Raw genomic sequence first — 17,223 nt, 5'->3', positions numbered from 1 at the left:
ATTCCTCCTCAGATACATGTAATACACGATCACCTTCTCAGATCTACGGAATACATGATTCAGTGGGATGAAACTATACTCTCGAGTTGAAAAATAGTAGGTAAGTTCAGAGAGCACTTTAGTGGGTTTCGTAAAATGTGCCAGCGTACACAGATTTATAAAATTGTTGTTCTGACTGGTAAACGAGTCTCAAAATAGCTCAAGTTTCACTTTTCTTTTTACCAATATCTTTACTCGTCTCTTCCAAATAATGTGAGAGAAAATGTTGTTGTTCAGATGCGATTTCATTTGCACTTCTTCCAATTCCTGATACACACCAAGTATACTGAGAAATGTTACCAGTAATTTGTTGTGTTTCATGCATCACCACAATCAGGTTATAGAACCAAACTTACCTTGTGTAAAATACTTCTCCTATAAGAAAATTTCTTTGTAGGGGATTTATGCAAGGGCGGTGATTTATGGAAGCGCAGGTTAGTTTTAACACTTCCTGACATTCGTCGGTTTCCCAAACCTATGTTTTCTGTTTGACCTTCTTGCTTGTTGAGAAGGTGTTCACTGCGAGGGTTATCAATGCCAAGATTACAATCCTTATAGAACACTGTCTTAAATTTTGACACAGAGCAACTTATATTGCCTGACTATCTTAGTTCTTAGCGGAAATTTTCCCACATTATATTTACATTTCAGTTTGGGGGCAAGTATTACCCACATATTTTGCCTCTGCTGTAATGGCACTCCCTACACTTACACTTTAGAATGTGCTCTTTCACTTGCTGAGTCACAGCTATACCACCTCTTCGTTCCTGCAGTGCACTCCTATGTACCTGATAGAGCCGAGCAGTCCGGGTAAGCGATCCCGTGGTACACCTGTTGTTTCTTGAATTGTAGCAACTCAAGCTGGTGCTTGGGATTCATCTCGAAGTTTTATGTTACACTTGATAGGCACAGATCTAGAAGCCTTAGCTTCAGTGGTATCTGCAGCATGCCTAGCTGGTGCTGAGGTACCCATATATGACAAAGGAATACTTGTGTCTTCTGGAGAGTGTAAGAGATCATTGAAATACTGTAAGTCAGCATAAGAGAGTTCTCCTGCACGACAGTCTTTCCCTTCATGGTTGGTTACCTCACTTATTTCAGCATGACGGCAGCCAACATCAGAGCAGCATTTTTCTTTGAATATCGAGTTGATTTTGCTTTGGTGATGTTTGACTGGTTTGTTTCTCTTCCTTTACACCCACCACGTGTTTTACCCACAGGAATATTATCTCCACCATCACATTCCGTATTCACTACTTAAGACAAGTGTCGTCTCCTATACTTAACTTCCACGAAATGGTGGTAGCTGGCTAATGGCAGCTTCCTGCAGCAACCACTCGACTGTCAACTTAGTTGGCGAGTACCTGTCATCTACCTCCAAGCGAAACTATTATTCCAGGAGTGCAATAACACAGTAACAAAAGTACTTTTTTGAGATCTATTGCACATTAAATAAATTATGAAAAAATTCAGCAATACCTCTAAGTAGCATCAAGCGAGTTTTGAAAAGGCCCCTACATACCAACGAGGCGAGTTTGAAAATAAATTAGCAGTATCCTCTGTGCTGTAAGTGCCTAATAAAGCAAGTTCTGCTAAAGGCAGCTGGATAGAATTATAGAGGAAGTTGGGCAGTAAGTGTTAAGAAAAAACTATTTAAAAAAACATAAAAATAAGTTTTGCGAAAACGGCACTCAGAGGTTGTACACTTGGCCACGCAGTTTCGTACAGTCACTCCACCTTGAGTCAGGAAATTTGCTTACTCGCAGGGAGGACAAATATTCTCACTGACAATATGGCTATATGTGGACGGCGGACATTGTTGCAGATTTCATCGACACAGAAGCAGAAAGAGGTGCTTCCACATAGGTATGGCCAACAACAACAGTGTACATAGGAGTGGCGCCATATTTCCAGACAAGTCCAGTTTCTCTGTACTGGATTTATGCGTGTATCCTTATATGTAGGCTCCGAGGAGAGAAATCGCTGACAGATTGTATTCACCATATGGGTCCTGCCCTGGCGTTATTGTGATATCATGTACCTACATCATCCCCAGGGCGTCACAGTAGGCAACAGTATTGCAAGTTTCCATCAGGCGCCGATAGAGGTCGTGTGGGATCTGGCAGACCCAATGGTGTGTGCCCACTGAACCACGTCTCCAGCGGCTGCGTACCATGAGCGCCCTCTTTCGCCACGATGTACGACAGCCATCAGCAGCCACTCAGCCCACTCGCACTTCGTTACCTGGTGCTAAGCATTCACTGCCTAGTGGCGGCTCCGACCCCATCATTCATGCTGTAGTGCAGAGAGCCTCAGCCTTGTTGATATTGCGATCTGGAGTGTTCCTTGCTGCACTGTTTGTAATTCGTCTTTGAATACCTGGAGAAATATAAGTTTAAAAAATCTTCTGTTTCTGTCTTAACTTGCATTTCTGCCTCTGTCCAACTTTCCTACGACGACAATTGACACACCGCTCTGTAGCCCACATCCCCTTATCACTGTGTATGAAGTCGTACAGAACAGTGATGCTATGGTCTGTCTCTGAACACATAACACGATCATCTCTCGTTCAGCTAGCCATAGCCGCGCGGGGTATCCACGTGGTTTAAGGCACCCCGTCGGAGGTCCGAGTCCTCCCTCGGGCATGGGTGTGTGTGTAGTCCTTAGCGTAAGTTAGTGTAAGTTGGGTTAAGTAGTGTGTAAGCTTATAGGCACCGATTACCTCAGCAGTTTGGTCCCATAGGGCCTTACCACAAATTTCAAATTTCAGTTTCACCTAGCCATAATTTGGATATCAGCCATTACATTTGTGATGAGTTAATGAGATCTCTATTTGTAGCGTCCTGACCAACCTCAATACAAGAACTAATCTAGTTTTGCTATGGCCAGCACTATGTCCAGAACTCTCGTTCACCGGAAACATCTGGTAATGGATTGTCAAAAGACTCGCACGTGACACTCGTCACCCACGACGATTTATTATCTCTTGCATGTGGAAGCGGCATGAAACGACGAACCCGTTTATATCATCTATGCTCTCAGTTTGAATCGATTCCCAGTTAGGTTAGAGCCATTGCTGCAGCCAGAAGTAACAGTCAAGTGTATTAAATTTCACACTCTGTGCTGCACAAATTTAACCATCCAACTACTGTTTATAAACACATAAGTAACATGTCTTTATTTGCTATCTTTCCTAGTATTGCAATTTTAATGGCTAGTGGTGTACCTCATGCCACTGCCCCTCTTGTATCTTACTGTTGAAACACTGTTTCGTGGTATAATTAGTGAGCCTCGCTAGTTTATGTAAGCATCTCTCGACTGTGCCATGTTCCATTGTACATTTTCCTAGCAGGGCATTGTGGTCAGACAATGCATTTCCAGGCGGTAAACATGTACGAAAGAAGAGGAGATTGGGGGGGGGGGGGCTCATGCTATCCTGTTCTATTCTCACGTTTCTCGTAAATGTATGTGTGCGTGTGTGTGTGTGTGTGTGTGTGTGTGTGTGTGTGTGTGTGTGTGTGTGTGTGTTTGTGTGTGTATGTGTGTGCGTGCGCGAGCGCCTGTGTTGAACTCTCTCTCTCTCGCTTGCGCGCACCTTCATTTCGCAAACCACAACATTTTGATGAAATGCCAAGTTCAATAATCGTATATACAGGAACTTTTGTGCTATTCCATTGTGACAGACAAGGGGCTTATTAGACACCATGGGCGTTGTAGGTTACATTTTCGTGCAATACCTTCACATCCTGATTCAAGCCAAGACATTGTGCACATTTAGTATTAGCGCTTTGAAGCCCTATAAAGAAAGAGTCCGGAAGTTATCGAAGTATTTTGTGATAATGAAGCTTCTACAGCCAAAATTATAATGTTATTTATCGGATATTCTAAACGTCGTCATACACCAAACCATGAATGCACGCTTCAGAGTAGTCAGGTACGTATTTAAATGCCTATATTCTGGTTGTTCCATAGTCTTTGTCACAAACGTGTAAGAGAGATAAAATATTCGTGGAGCTTTCTGGCGACGCTAGGAGTAATTTATAATTCATTACGCCCCTTAGATGTAACAGGGCGTAAGCACTCTGCATCGCTTAAATGCAGTGTGTGTTGTCTGTAAGCCAACCGTCTTCTTCGCGTGAGAGGTGGGCGGCCGAGATTCTAAAATATCTTTCTACGCTTAGAAACACTTATTCTCACAATGTTCTTGCAGGAAGCAACTCTGTAGGTATGCAGTCTAGGGTGCAGATGCAGTACACGTGGTTAGTATACCCTGAGACTTCGGTGAAATATCTTTCCCCAGCTAATTCAATAAAACGACGCCTAGCGTCACCATAAAGTGTGAGCGAATATTCTGTAACAATAATCCTGTTCCCTATGACGTGGACTATAATCCCTAGACGTCTGTCACTGAAACTTCGAAACTTCGAAACAATCTGTATATAAGGTAGGTTTTCTTAAATTTTCTTTTGTCTTAATACCATGACAAGTCCGGTACCCCTGTAAAGCAGATCTACAGATGAATAAAACCAGTACCAATCTACTACCACATACAGAGGTGCTTCTTATCTGTAGAGGTGTCCAAAACACCACGGTGAGCGCCTGTGGTTCTCAGTTCGGCACCAAAACAGGACAAAAAAGGCTATTGAGGTTCTTCTCTGCATTTACATCTGCATACATACTCCACAAGCCACCGTACGGTGCGTGGAGGAGGGTGCCTTGTATCACAACTTGTGACTTACTTTCCAGTTCCACTCGCAAATAGAGCGAAGGAAAAACTAATGTCCGTAGGAGCCCACATTTCTCATAAATTCGTGGTTCTTACGCGAAATGTATATTTGCAGCATTAGAATATTTCTGCAGTCAGCTTAAAATGCTGTTTCTCTAAATTTCCTCAATCGAGTTTTCAAGTTGGTATATCGCTATTTTGTGCAAAATGCCTTATGTAGTGCCAACTTAATTATTACTCCAATCACCACCAATTCATTGTTTGCCATGTGCTCCTGTTTTCTCTTCCTGCTTCAACCTACGTCATGAGATCAGTCTTACATGAAACGTCACTTTCACTTCATTTGAGCTTTGTGACACTTTTAATCATCAATAACAACCGCTGAAACAAAATTTCAAAAGATACACAAAAACGGCTGGAATAGGCAGAAAACTTGAGTATTATTAAGGCTACAGCTGTGGAATTAACGTCTGTACCTGATGCAGAACAGGAAAACAAGGTGCTGACCATAATTACTAGTTGCAGGATTTGGAGTTGCATGTGTCTGAAACGATCATTACTGTTGCTGGAATATGTAGGTAACAGGACAAGTATAACTTCATCTGTATTTGACCACAATTATCAGACGTTTAATTGTGCGCAGCGCACCGTGGTTGTGGTAGCGGGTATCGGCACAGCTGCTTGCATGCAGCAACATGTGGTGGAAGCCATCTGCGTTTCTGTATTGCAAACTTGCAGGCGCTGCGAGTCTGTGTGTGCGTGTATGTGTAGCCGTACGCTTAATAACGATGCGGCTGTGACTAAAAGCTCTCATTAAGCACTGAACCGTTCATAACGCTGTGATGGGTGACTGAACCTGCTTCCGAGTCATTAACTGGAGGCCATTAGAAGTTGCATACTACTAAAACCGCACGCAAACATTATCTCTGACATACACGAGAGATAGAGAAAGAGACAGAGAGCGAAAAACGCTGAGAGAAAAAAAGAGAGAGAGAGAGGCACAAAGAGAGGGATAGAGCGAGACTGCCTAATTTCTCGGTTGTGCCATGTGGCTCACTTCGGATTTCGTGAATTTTGCAATGAGTCTGCAGTGCTGTACTTTATTATTTGTCTCCACTGACTGCTTAAAAGTAATTGCTGTTGTTTTACAGATATCAGTAACAACAACACGCAAATGGAAGTCCACGCAGTAAATTTGTCTCACAAAGAATTCATTCAAGTCGTACTTGCACGATACCATCTCCGCATTTATGTTCATAAAGCTTATGGAAAATGCAGAAAGGAAAAGTGAATTGCGAAAATAAATATCTTTCAATTTAGCAGTTGTATGGATGTAGGTAAAAGTAAGGTCACGTGTTTAGGGTATTGTTGAAAATTATGCTTGTTTATGATCAGCTATTATTTCAAATATCGGCAGATTACACTCAACCAAATCAAAAGCAACTGAATACGATTGAAGATGCAAAATGACTCGATACAACTGATAGCAGATGAGCCACTTTAATCAATCAGAGGCGTGAGATGTATGGGCTATTTCCTCCGGAGTTTTGTAACGCGCAAAAATTGCAGAAATCTGATTTTTTGAGAAGGTAAATCTCGAAACGATACTTGAGGAAGAGTAGTTTGTCCTCCATAGGGCTCGCTTATTGATTTTCCACCTACACTATTCTTAAATATTGTTCGTCACTGTGGGACCCTTAACAACACGACTGAAGAATTGGTCACAGATTAGTCTCTTAAGCGTGAAAATGCCACAAAAATCTTCCGAAAGTAACGGCTAAAGACGCCTCACGAAGGGCGTTGATCCTCACAGAAAGGCGTACACATACAATGGAAGAGTGGTCTTCCAAGACGGATCCGTAGAGACACTAATTTCTCCTAAACCTTTCACGTCATGATTATTATGGTCATGCTTATGACGCACCTCGTCTTAACAGCTTAGGAAGGGGTAAGGAAAATGACACAGTTAAACCTTGTAGAGTACAGATCTGGAAGCAGACGTGATGTTAACTCTGTCTTCAATGACCACTATGATGAGGGGTCTAACAATACCACCACTTGCAAAGTAGATTAGAAATCAGATTAATAGTGTTGCTCACGCAGCATATGTTCGTTTTATCGGGCAACAACAAAACCTGTGAATGGTATCGTCAGAATCGAAATAATGAGGTCACTGTAAAGAAGTAATTAATTTTGCACTTATCTTGAATGGAATCCCACGTACATTTCGTCGAAGTCGTTATGGCTCATCTTGTTGATTCTAGGGTGATTCCACTTTGGCTGCTAGAAGGTGCGCATCTGTATATTAGCCATATTTGAAGACCTAACAAATGCGTTTTCCAGGAAATTCTTAATGATCAAACAATCCCAGATCGGATCAATTGCATGGTAGAAATAATTTTAGACTTGGTGTTTACGATCCACATTTTTAATAAACTTCTTGTAAATTGACATATACTTCTTCTTAATTGTCGCATCATCAAGAAAACAGTTTTGTATCAATCTTCACATATTTAATTTCCGCTTTAACCAAACACAAATTGTATCAATCTTCACATATTTAATTTCCGATTTAACCAAACACAAGACTTGATTGTTCTTTTACAAAGCGAAAAAAACAACATAACTTCTGCAAAGTCAAACAAATACTGCCCTGTGCGCATTCACGCCAAAACGATTACAAGAAAGTCAAAGATTATGTCAGTCTCACAGAAATGCATACACACAAGAACCATATCACGGTAATATATCGATACATTGGAGTACCTATACATTAATAAAACCAAATGTGAATATTGTCACAAAAATATGTCTGTTCCTTCACAGAAAAGTAGTTCGGTATTACTGGTATCGAGAACTGGGGGTTGGAGTGTCGTAATGGTCACGTAAATAAAGAACCATTAGAGAGGGGAAACTGAAAATTATTGAGACCACAAACGTTGATAGTTTCGCAGGGAGTAACTTGATTCTGTAGGTGATCTCCCTGTAAACTAATTCGTTCAGAGCGTTCCACCGTCGAGAGGGAGAAGGTGGAAGGTATGATTCATCGCCAGAATTCTAATGGAAAGGAGAGTGGAAGTATCGATGTAAATTTTCCAGGAACCAAATTGTACAAGAAAGTTTTGGATAAATACTATGGCTATGTCTTCCAACCTCTAATCCGAAGATGAAAAATGTTGTACTTGTAGCTACTCCTCTACATAATCGGCACTCCGACTACATCTATCGTAGCGTGTCACCAAGTTCCTAATACCTTCGTTATAGAAGGTAGCCGCCAGTAATTTCCGCCAAATTCCTGCACTGATCTGCACCTCTCCCTCTATGCCAAAATACTGTCCTCACAGCCAGCGGTTTGTGTGATCGAAGAGATTAAATTAAGAAGGATCTAATTTTTGGCTGTATGGTTGTTGGTCAAACATTTCCCGTCGGAAACGTTGCAGGTGCGTCGTCGTTGCGCCTGTAATGTATGGCCGAGCATTGCCACGAAGAAGGAAATCCATGACACTTTACGTGGGCAGCATGAAATCAGATGGAATCCCTCTGCAGGCACTTCAGACTAGGCGAGAGATTCTATTGTTCCAAGTATCTCCTCACTGTGGGCTCAGTGTGACATGCCGCGATCGACGGACGTGCTAAAGACACTGAGCAAGCCATCTGCCTAAATTCATTGGACTTTCAGTGTGGTTTTAATTTCGCAATGGATGTGGGGGGTTGAAAAACAAAATAGGCTTCGTATTCGGATCCTGGTCTAGTGTAATGGAGACATTGGGTACTCATGATGGAGATGATTGCCTCAAGCTCTGTTGACGATTCACAGCTATTCACAGGGTACACCCATCTGCAGGTGGTCGCTCATGTCGGCAACAATGATGTGTGCCGCTATGGATCGGAGGAAATCCTCTCTGGCTTCCGGCGGCTATCTGATTTGGTGAAAACTGCCAGTCTCGCATGCGGGATGAAAGCAGAGCTCACCATCTGCAGCATCGTCGACAGGACTGACTGCGGACCTTTGGTACAGAGCCGAGTGGAGGGTCTGAATCAGAGGCTAAGACGGTTCTGCGACCGTGTGGGCTGCAGATTCCTCGACTTGCGCCATAGGGTGGTGGGGTTTCGGGTTCCGCTGGATAGGTCAGGAGTCCACTACACGCAGCAAGCGGCTACACGGGTAGCAGGGGTTGTGTGGCGTGGACTGGACGGTTTTTTAGGTTAGATGGCCTCAGGCAAGTACAGAAAGGGCAACAGCCTCAAAGGGTGCGGGGCAAAGTCAGGACATGCGGGGAACAAGCAGCAATCGGTATTGTAATTGTAAACTGTCGAAGCTGCATTGGGACAATACCGGAACTGCAAGCGCTGATAGAAATCGTTATAGGTACAGATAGCTAGCTGAAGCCAGAGATAAATTCAGCCGAAATTTTTACAAAGGCACAGACGGTGCTTAGAAAGGATAAATTGCATGCAACCGGTGGTGGCGTGTTTGTCGCTGTTAGTAGTAGTTTATTCTGTAGTGAAGTAGAAGTGGATAGTTCCTGTGAAATATTATGGGTGGAGGTTACACTCCACAACCGAGCTAGGTTAATAATTGGCTCCTTTTACCGACCTCCCGACTCAGCAGCATTAGTGACAGAACAACTGAGAGAAAATTTGGAATACATTTCACATAAATTTTCTCAGCATATTATAGCCTTAGGTGGAGATTTCAATTTACCAGATATAGACTGGGACACTCATATGTTTAGGATGGATGGTAGGGACAGAGCATCGAGTGACATTATACTGAGTGTACTATCCGAAAATTACCTCGAGCAATTAAACAGAGAACCGACTCGTGGAGATAACATCTTGGACCTACTGATAACAAACAGACCCGAACTTTTCGACTCTGTAAGTGCAGAATAGGGAATCAGTGATCATAAGGCCGTTGCAGCATCCCTAAATATGGAAGTTAATAGGAATATAAAAAAAAGGGAGGAAGTTTTATCTGTTTAGCAAGAGTAATGGAAGGCAGATTTCAGACTACCTAACAGATCAAATCGCAAATTTCTGTTCCGACACTGACAATTTTGAGTGTTTATGGAAAAGTTTAAGGCAATTGTAAAATGCTTTTTAGACAAGTACGTGCCGAGTAAAACTGTGAGGGACGGGAAAACCCCACCGTGGTTCAACAACAAAGCTAGGAAACTACTGCGAAAGCAAAGAGAGCTTCACTCCAAGTTTAAACGCAGCCAAAACCTCTCAGACAAACAGAACCCATACGATGTCAAAGTTACTGTAAGGAGCGCTATGCGTGAAGCGTTCAGTGGATTCGAAAGTAAAATTCTATGTACCGACTTGACAGAAAATCCTAGGAAGTTCTGGTCTTACGTTAAATCAGTAAGTGGCTCGAAACAGCATATCCAGACACTCCGGGATGACACGAGTAAAGCTGAAATACTAAACACCTTTTTCCAAAGCTGTGTCATAGAGGAAGACCGCACTGCAGTTCCTTCTCTAAATCCTCGCACAAACGAAAAAATGGCTGACATCGAAATAAGTGTCCAAGGAATAGAAAAGCAATAGGAATCACTCAACAGAGGAAAGTCCACTGGACAGAGACGCGAAAGAACTTGCCCCCTTCTAACATCCGTGTACCGCAAGTCTCTAGAGGAACGGAAGGTTCCAAATGATTGGAAAAGAGTACAGGTAGTCCCAGTCTTCAAGAAGGGTCGTCGAGCAGATGCACCAAACTATAGACCTATATCTCTGACATCGATCTGTTGTAGAATTTTAGAACATCTTTTTTGCTCGCGTATCATGTCGTTTTTGGAATCCCAGAATCTACTCTGTAGGAGTCAACATGGATTCCGTAAACAGCGATCGTGTGAGACCCAACTCGCTTTATTTGTTCATGAGACCCAGATACAGGCTCCCAGGTAGATGCTATTTTCCTTGACTTCCGGAAGGCGTTCGATACAGTTCCGCACTGTCGCCTGATAAACAAAGTACGAGCCTACGGAATAACAGACCACCCTGTGTGGCTGGATTGAAGAGTTTTTAGCAAACAGAACACAGCACGTTGTTATCAATGGAGAGACGTCTACAGACGTTAAATTAACCTCTGGCGTGCCACAAGGGAGTGTTATGGGACCATTGCTTTTCACAATATGTATAAATGACCTAGTAGATAGTGTCGGAAGTTCCATGCGGCTTTTCGCGGATGATGCTGTAGTATACAGAAAAGTTGCAGCATTAGAAAATAGTAGCGAAATGCAGGAAGATCTGCAGCGGATAGGCACTTGGTGCAGGGAGTGGCAACTGACCCTTAACATAGACAAATGTAATGTATTGCGAATACATAGAAAGAAGGATCCTTTATTGTATGACTATATGATAGCAGAACAAACACTGGTAGCAGTTACTTCTGTAAAATATCTGGGAGTATGCGTGCGGAACGATTTGAAGTGGAATGATTATATAAAATAAATTGTTGGTAAGACGGGTACCAGGTGGAGATTCATTGAGGGAGTCCTTAGAAAATGTAGTCCATCAACAAAGGAGGTGGCTTACAAAACACTCGTTCGACCTATACTTGAGTATTGCTCATCAGTGTGGGATCCGTACCAGATCGGGTTGACGGAGGAGATAGAGAAGGTCCAACGAAGAGCGGGGCGTTTCGTCACAGAGTTATTTGGTAAGTGTGATAGCGTTACGGAGATGTTTAGCAAACTCAAGTGGCAGACTCTGCAAGAGAGGCGCTCTGCATCGCGGTGTAGCTTGCTCGCCAGGTTTCGAGAGAGTGCGTTTCTGGATGAGGTATCTAATATATTGCTTCCCCCTACTTATACCTCCAGAGGAGATCACGAATGTAAAATTAGAGATATCCGAGCGTGCACGGAGGCTTTCAGACAGTCGTTCTTCCCGCGAACCATACGCGACTGGAACAGAAAAGTGAGGTAATGACAGTGGCACGTAAAGTGCCCTCCGGCACACACCGTTGGGTGGCTTGCGGAGTATAAATGTAGATGTAGATGTATTTCATAACAATGAACTATGCGTTGACTTCATATTGGTTGAATTTAGTTAAGCCTACTCGCAGGGAGCAATTAATGCAGTGGTGGATTTTCTTTGGAGATTAAGGTAGGGTTTATTATCATGTAATTACACTTGAATGAGCGGTTCGCAAATTAATAAAAATCAGGCGAATAGGTACACCAGCTACAGGAATCGTAAGTGGATTACGTTACACTGATTTACGTTTTGCGTCACGGCTGTTCACTTTACCATTTGCACACCACTATTACGAAATACTGATGTCTCTATCACTGCCATTGACCAATAATGAGCGCACAATATTAATGAAAATCTCCGAGGACCATGAACAAAAATAAAATGGCTCTGAGCACTATCGGACTTAACTTCTGAGGTCATCAGTCCCCTAGAACTTAGAACTACTTAAACCTAACTAACCTAAGGACATAACACACATCCATGCCCGAAGCAGGACTCGAACCTGCGAGCGTAGCGGTCGCGCGGTTCCAGGCTGTAGCGCCTAGAAACGCTCGGCCACTCCGGCCGGCGACCATTAACAGGACTTCCAGTTTTTCTTACTCAAAGAGAAATGTAACATTAGTAGTCGGGCTGTGATGGGATTGCTTAGCTGTGAGTCATTTATGAGGCGACCATCGGCCTGTGGGCCGTGAGGCCAATTGCGGGCTGGCGTTGACAGGCGGCGGGAGTTGCGTACAGCCAAAGGTTTTTGCGGTACGGGCTAGAACTCACCTCCAACGTCGGTGACAGTGACGATCAAAAGCAGTCCCGAATGGCTCTAGTGAACTCTCTCTCTCCTGAAGGCTAACATCGAGGTCATCACTTTGAAGTCTAGCAGTGAAGTCCTGCATTCCTATACCATAGGAGGATAATCCATGTTCTTCACCTCGAAGTTTCATAATAGTTGTGTGCCACCCTCTTTCTCAAGGCTGAAAGGACGACACAGATTTTCTATTAAGGCTTCACCTTCGTTAAACAAGTACAACGCCTGAGTATGTCTATAGTCCCGTGGACATGTTCTCTTCTCATCTCTGTCTTCAATGAACATTTTCATATCAGCATACATCTGCTTTTACTCGATACCAGTGACATCATTGTGTCCCTAAAGGAAAGAAGGAGGAAATTTGAGTTTAATGTCCCATCGACATCGAAGTCATTAGAGACGGATCACAAGCTCGGATTGTGTTAAAGATGGGGATGATCGGCCGGGCGCTTTCAAAGGAACCATCCTGGTATCTGCCTGGAGCGATTTAGAAAAATCGCGAGAAGCTTAGGATGGCCCCACGCGGGTTAGAACCGTTGTCTTCCAGAATGCGAGTCCATTGTGTTAACTACTGCGCATTGGGTCTCTTTTTCAAACAGACAATAGTGTGTGGGATTCGAGTTGGGGGCGCCCTGTTAGTGTCTTCTTGGTATTTCGCGCCAGGGTTTAACAGGTCCTGGAGGCTGCGGCACATTGTCTTGGTCGACCGAACGTTTCGTCTCACGAATTGCAAAAAGTATGTGGTAATGTATCAGTAATTCCCAAATCGAGACAAATTTACAAAAAAATTTGGCAGTATGAGTCCATTTATCAATATGATGTTGATCCCCTCTGGCCTGTATGCATGCACTGATTCAGTTGGGAAGAATAATGTAAACCCGTGGTACCATCTCCTGAGGTAACGTGGCCCACAGCTGTTGTTGCTGGTCTATGATAGCCTCGATACTGGCTCTGTGACAGATTTGATGTCGGGTGTGATCCGGCACATATTGTAGCAGAGTCAGACCTGGAGATCTTGCTGGCCACAAGGCTACATTATACAGACAGTTCACAGAGACTCTTGCCATCTGTGCACGAGCGTTGTCCTGTTGAAAAAGGACACCGTGACCGTGCCACGTGAAATGTAATACGAGGACGCAGAATGTACAGTCACTACCTGAAGTCACAGCTGAAGGCTCCCTTAAGCTAAACCAAGGCATCAGGAGTAACACCACTGTGCCTTTCTAAAATAATGGTAGAATGTGACCTCATCTGAGATGACCAGAGTATTCGCTGACGACGGTCATCCCTAGGTAGGGCAGAAATGGGGTTTTAATTAAACAAAATTCGATGCAATTAATCAACAGTCCATGCTTCCCAGTCGCGACACCATTCCAAATGCAGCCATTTCTACTGTGGTGTCATCGGCAGCCTATGGATGAGAGGGTTATTCCCTAGTCTGGGTGCACCTAGTCTCCAACAAATGGCGCCGGGTGACGCAGAAAGTTGTAGGTAGTTCGTTACTTGTTATCGAATGACAGGCAAAGGCATGAAAGAGTTACGAAGTGCTTTGAACGCAATATAGTGACCCTTTCTTGCGGTGGTCAGACGTGATTAACCAAAACCTTCATAATGAGTATAACCACCTCAAGCTACCATCGCAGGAGTAGCCCTGTTATGTCAGGATGCAGCCTGAAGAACTGTGTGGCTACGTTAGATGTTATTAAATACACACATCAAAAAAAAGTTTAGCTTCACCTCGGTCCGGAGACTTCCGGAACATCTGCAGAAAATTGGAGTAGAGGTGAACATAAACATCGTTTCCGCCCTTTTTATTGCCCATGAAAACCACACACTGTGTGTTCTACCATCATACAGCGAGACCTTCAGAGGTGGTGATCCAGACTGGTGTACACACCGGTACCTCTAATACCCAGTAGCGCGTCCTCCTGCATTGATGCATGCCTGTATTCATCGTGGCATACTATCCACAAGTTCATCAAGGCACTGTTGGTCCAGATTGTCCCACTTCTCATCGGCGATTCGGCGTAGATCTCTAAGAAAGGTTGGTAGGTCAAACCGTCCATAAGCAGCCCTTTTCAATCAATCCGAGGCATGTCCTACAGGGTTCATGTCTGGAGAACATGCTAGCCACTCTGGCCGATCGATGTCGTTATCCTGAAGTAAGTTACTCACAGGAAGTGCACGTTGGGGGTGCGAATTGTCGTCCATGAAGACGAATGCATCGCCAATATGCCACGGATATGGTTGCATTATCGGACGGAGGATGTCATTCTCTTATCGTACAGCCGTTACGGCGCCTACCATGACCACCAGCGGCGTACGTCGGCCGCACAAATGCAACCCCAAAACAACAGGTAACCTCCACCTTGCTGCACTCGCTGGACAGTGTAAGGCGTTCATCCTGACCAGGTGGCCTCCAAACACGTCTCCGACGATTGTCTGGTTGAAGGCATATGTGACACTCATTGGTGAAGAGAACATGTTGCCAATCCTGAGCGGTTCGTTCGGCATGTTGTGGTTGCAAAGATGGACCTCGCTATGGACGTCGGGAGTGAAGTTGCGCATCATTCAGCCTATTGTCTACAGTTTGAGTCGTAACACGTCGTCCTGTGGCTGCACGAAAAGCATTATTCAACGTCGTGGCGCTGCTGTCATGGTTCCTCCGTGCCATAATCCGTAGGTAGCGGTCATCCACTGCAATAGTAGCCCTTGGGCGGTCTGAGCGAGGCATGTCATCGACAGTTTCTGTCTCTCTGTATCTCCTCCATGTCCGAACAACATCGCTTTGGTTTACTCTGAGACGCGTGGACACTTCACTTGTTGAGAGCCCTTCCTGGCACAAAGTCGTTATTTATGTACATGCTGTAAAATTTGATCGACCGAGAACTTCATTAGTTTACACTTTTACCCACTTAGGACAACTTTCCATCTGACCGGATATGGATGGATAGTGAAAACAAGAATTCATTCTCCTACGGCTGGATTTCAATCAACTCTGCTTCGCATATGTGTGATAACATTATACCCATAATAAACTATTGTGATGTCATCTTCGATACAACCAATGAGAAAGAAATTACCATAAAGCCCCTTCCTCCTTAGGAAGAAACCATATCTCACAGAAAAACAACTATAGCCAACTAAAAAATAACGTTAACGTATTTGACCCAAAACACAATTAAACGCAATACACTGTTATTATATCGCATATTACAAAACCTAAGCTCATCAGGTATGCTGTGTGTTACTCTCGTTCCTTATCGTCATTACTTTTTCTTTTTTCTGCAATAATGGTGCAGGAATTTGTGGTAAGACATCTGTTGTATACTTAAAAGGTTTAACACGACAAGCATGTACAACTAATGTTTTCACTGGTAACTGCAACTTGACACTGACCAGTAAGTCACTCCACTACCTGGAACGAACCTTGAAACTTCTCCAAGAATTTCTTGGTTTTAGTCTTTAGGGTATATGGATTTGCTAGAAAAATCCATTTTCCTACTCGGTGCTCAAATAATTTAGTTGTACCCTGCCTAGTTCGCTCTTGACACTTCATGGCCTTCGTGTTTGCATGCTTCTCTCGTCAAACTTCTTTTAATTTTTTCGTGAATTGCTTAACACATTCTTCCTGTGTCTCTGTCTTTGGCTGTACTAACTCAAAACTGAAAGACATGTTCCTGTGTGGATTTTTGAGCTGTGCGAACTCACTACGTAACCTAAATAGACATCACAGTCTAAATGTTGACTGTTCACATAGTGACCTATTATCTTCACTATGGTATGGTGGACTCGTTAAATATGATGATTAGCTTTTGGATGGAATGCACTAGTGTGCCATTTCTTCACTTTCAATAGACAACATAACTGTTTCGTAAGATCAGACATGAAATTAGTTCCTTTGTCTGTGGCTATAATTTATGTTACATCAAACTGAAGTAGCCAACTGTTAACCATGGCTTGAGCAAACAGAGCTCGCTTTGTGATTGGCTTGAGCAAACAGAGCTCGCTTTGTGATTTGGTATTACTGTTATCACAAGGTATTTTTAAAAATGGTCAATCATCGTCAGCACATACTTATTACCCGCTGAACTTCTGTTACACATTTCCGATATATGTCAGTTCCTATGATATGAAAAGGTTCCTCTAATTCTGGTAATCTCTGAAGTTGTGTCTTTGGGTGACTCAGATATGTCCTTTGAGCACATAGAATGCAATATTTACACATTTCTGCACATCACCTCTGTTATGACTTCTGCACCACTTGTTAGCAGCAAACACAGTGGCGACGCCAAAGACAGAGACGGCGTGGAATTTTACAATTATTTATTGAACTTTCTTTACAATTTCTCCCTTGTCGTCGCTGCCCAGCCCTGCGGATCCCTCCGCTTGGCTGCTGCTGTGTAGATTGCCCAACAATGCGCGCAACACGCGCCGCTGAAGCCAGGATGCCCTGTGGTTGAGATGAACTCGTCGCCGCTCGCCTGTACGAGCAAGCCCGCGGAGCCGCGTCGCCGTGAGGTCAGCTGTCGACGCCTGCTTCACCGGCGGCTGGGAAGCCGTCAGTCGCGATGTCCGCGAGGTCCCGTCATGGACGGACCACGCGCCCTGGGGCCGGGTTGCCGTGAAGTCCAGGTGTCAGTCTCGGTGGCGCCTGTGACCAAGAACGCGC

Source organism: Schistocerca piceifrons, chromosome 2, assembly GCF_021461385.2.
Source record: "Schistocerca piceifrons isolate TAMUIC-IGC-003096 chromosome 2, iqSchPice1.1, whole genome shotgun sequence".
In the NCBI taxonomy this organism is placed as follows: Eukaryota; Metazoa; Arthropoda; class Insecta; order Orthoptera; family Acrididae; genus Schistocerca; species Schistocerca piceifrons.
This window is presented reverse-complemented; position numbering follows the sequence as displayed.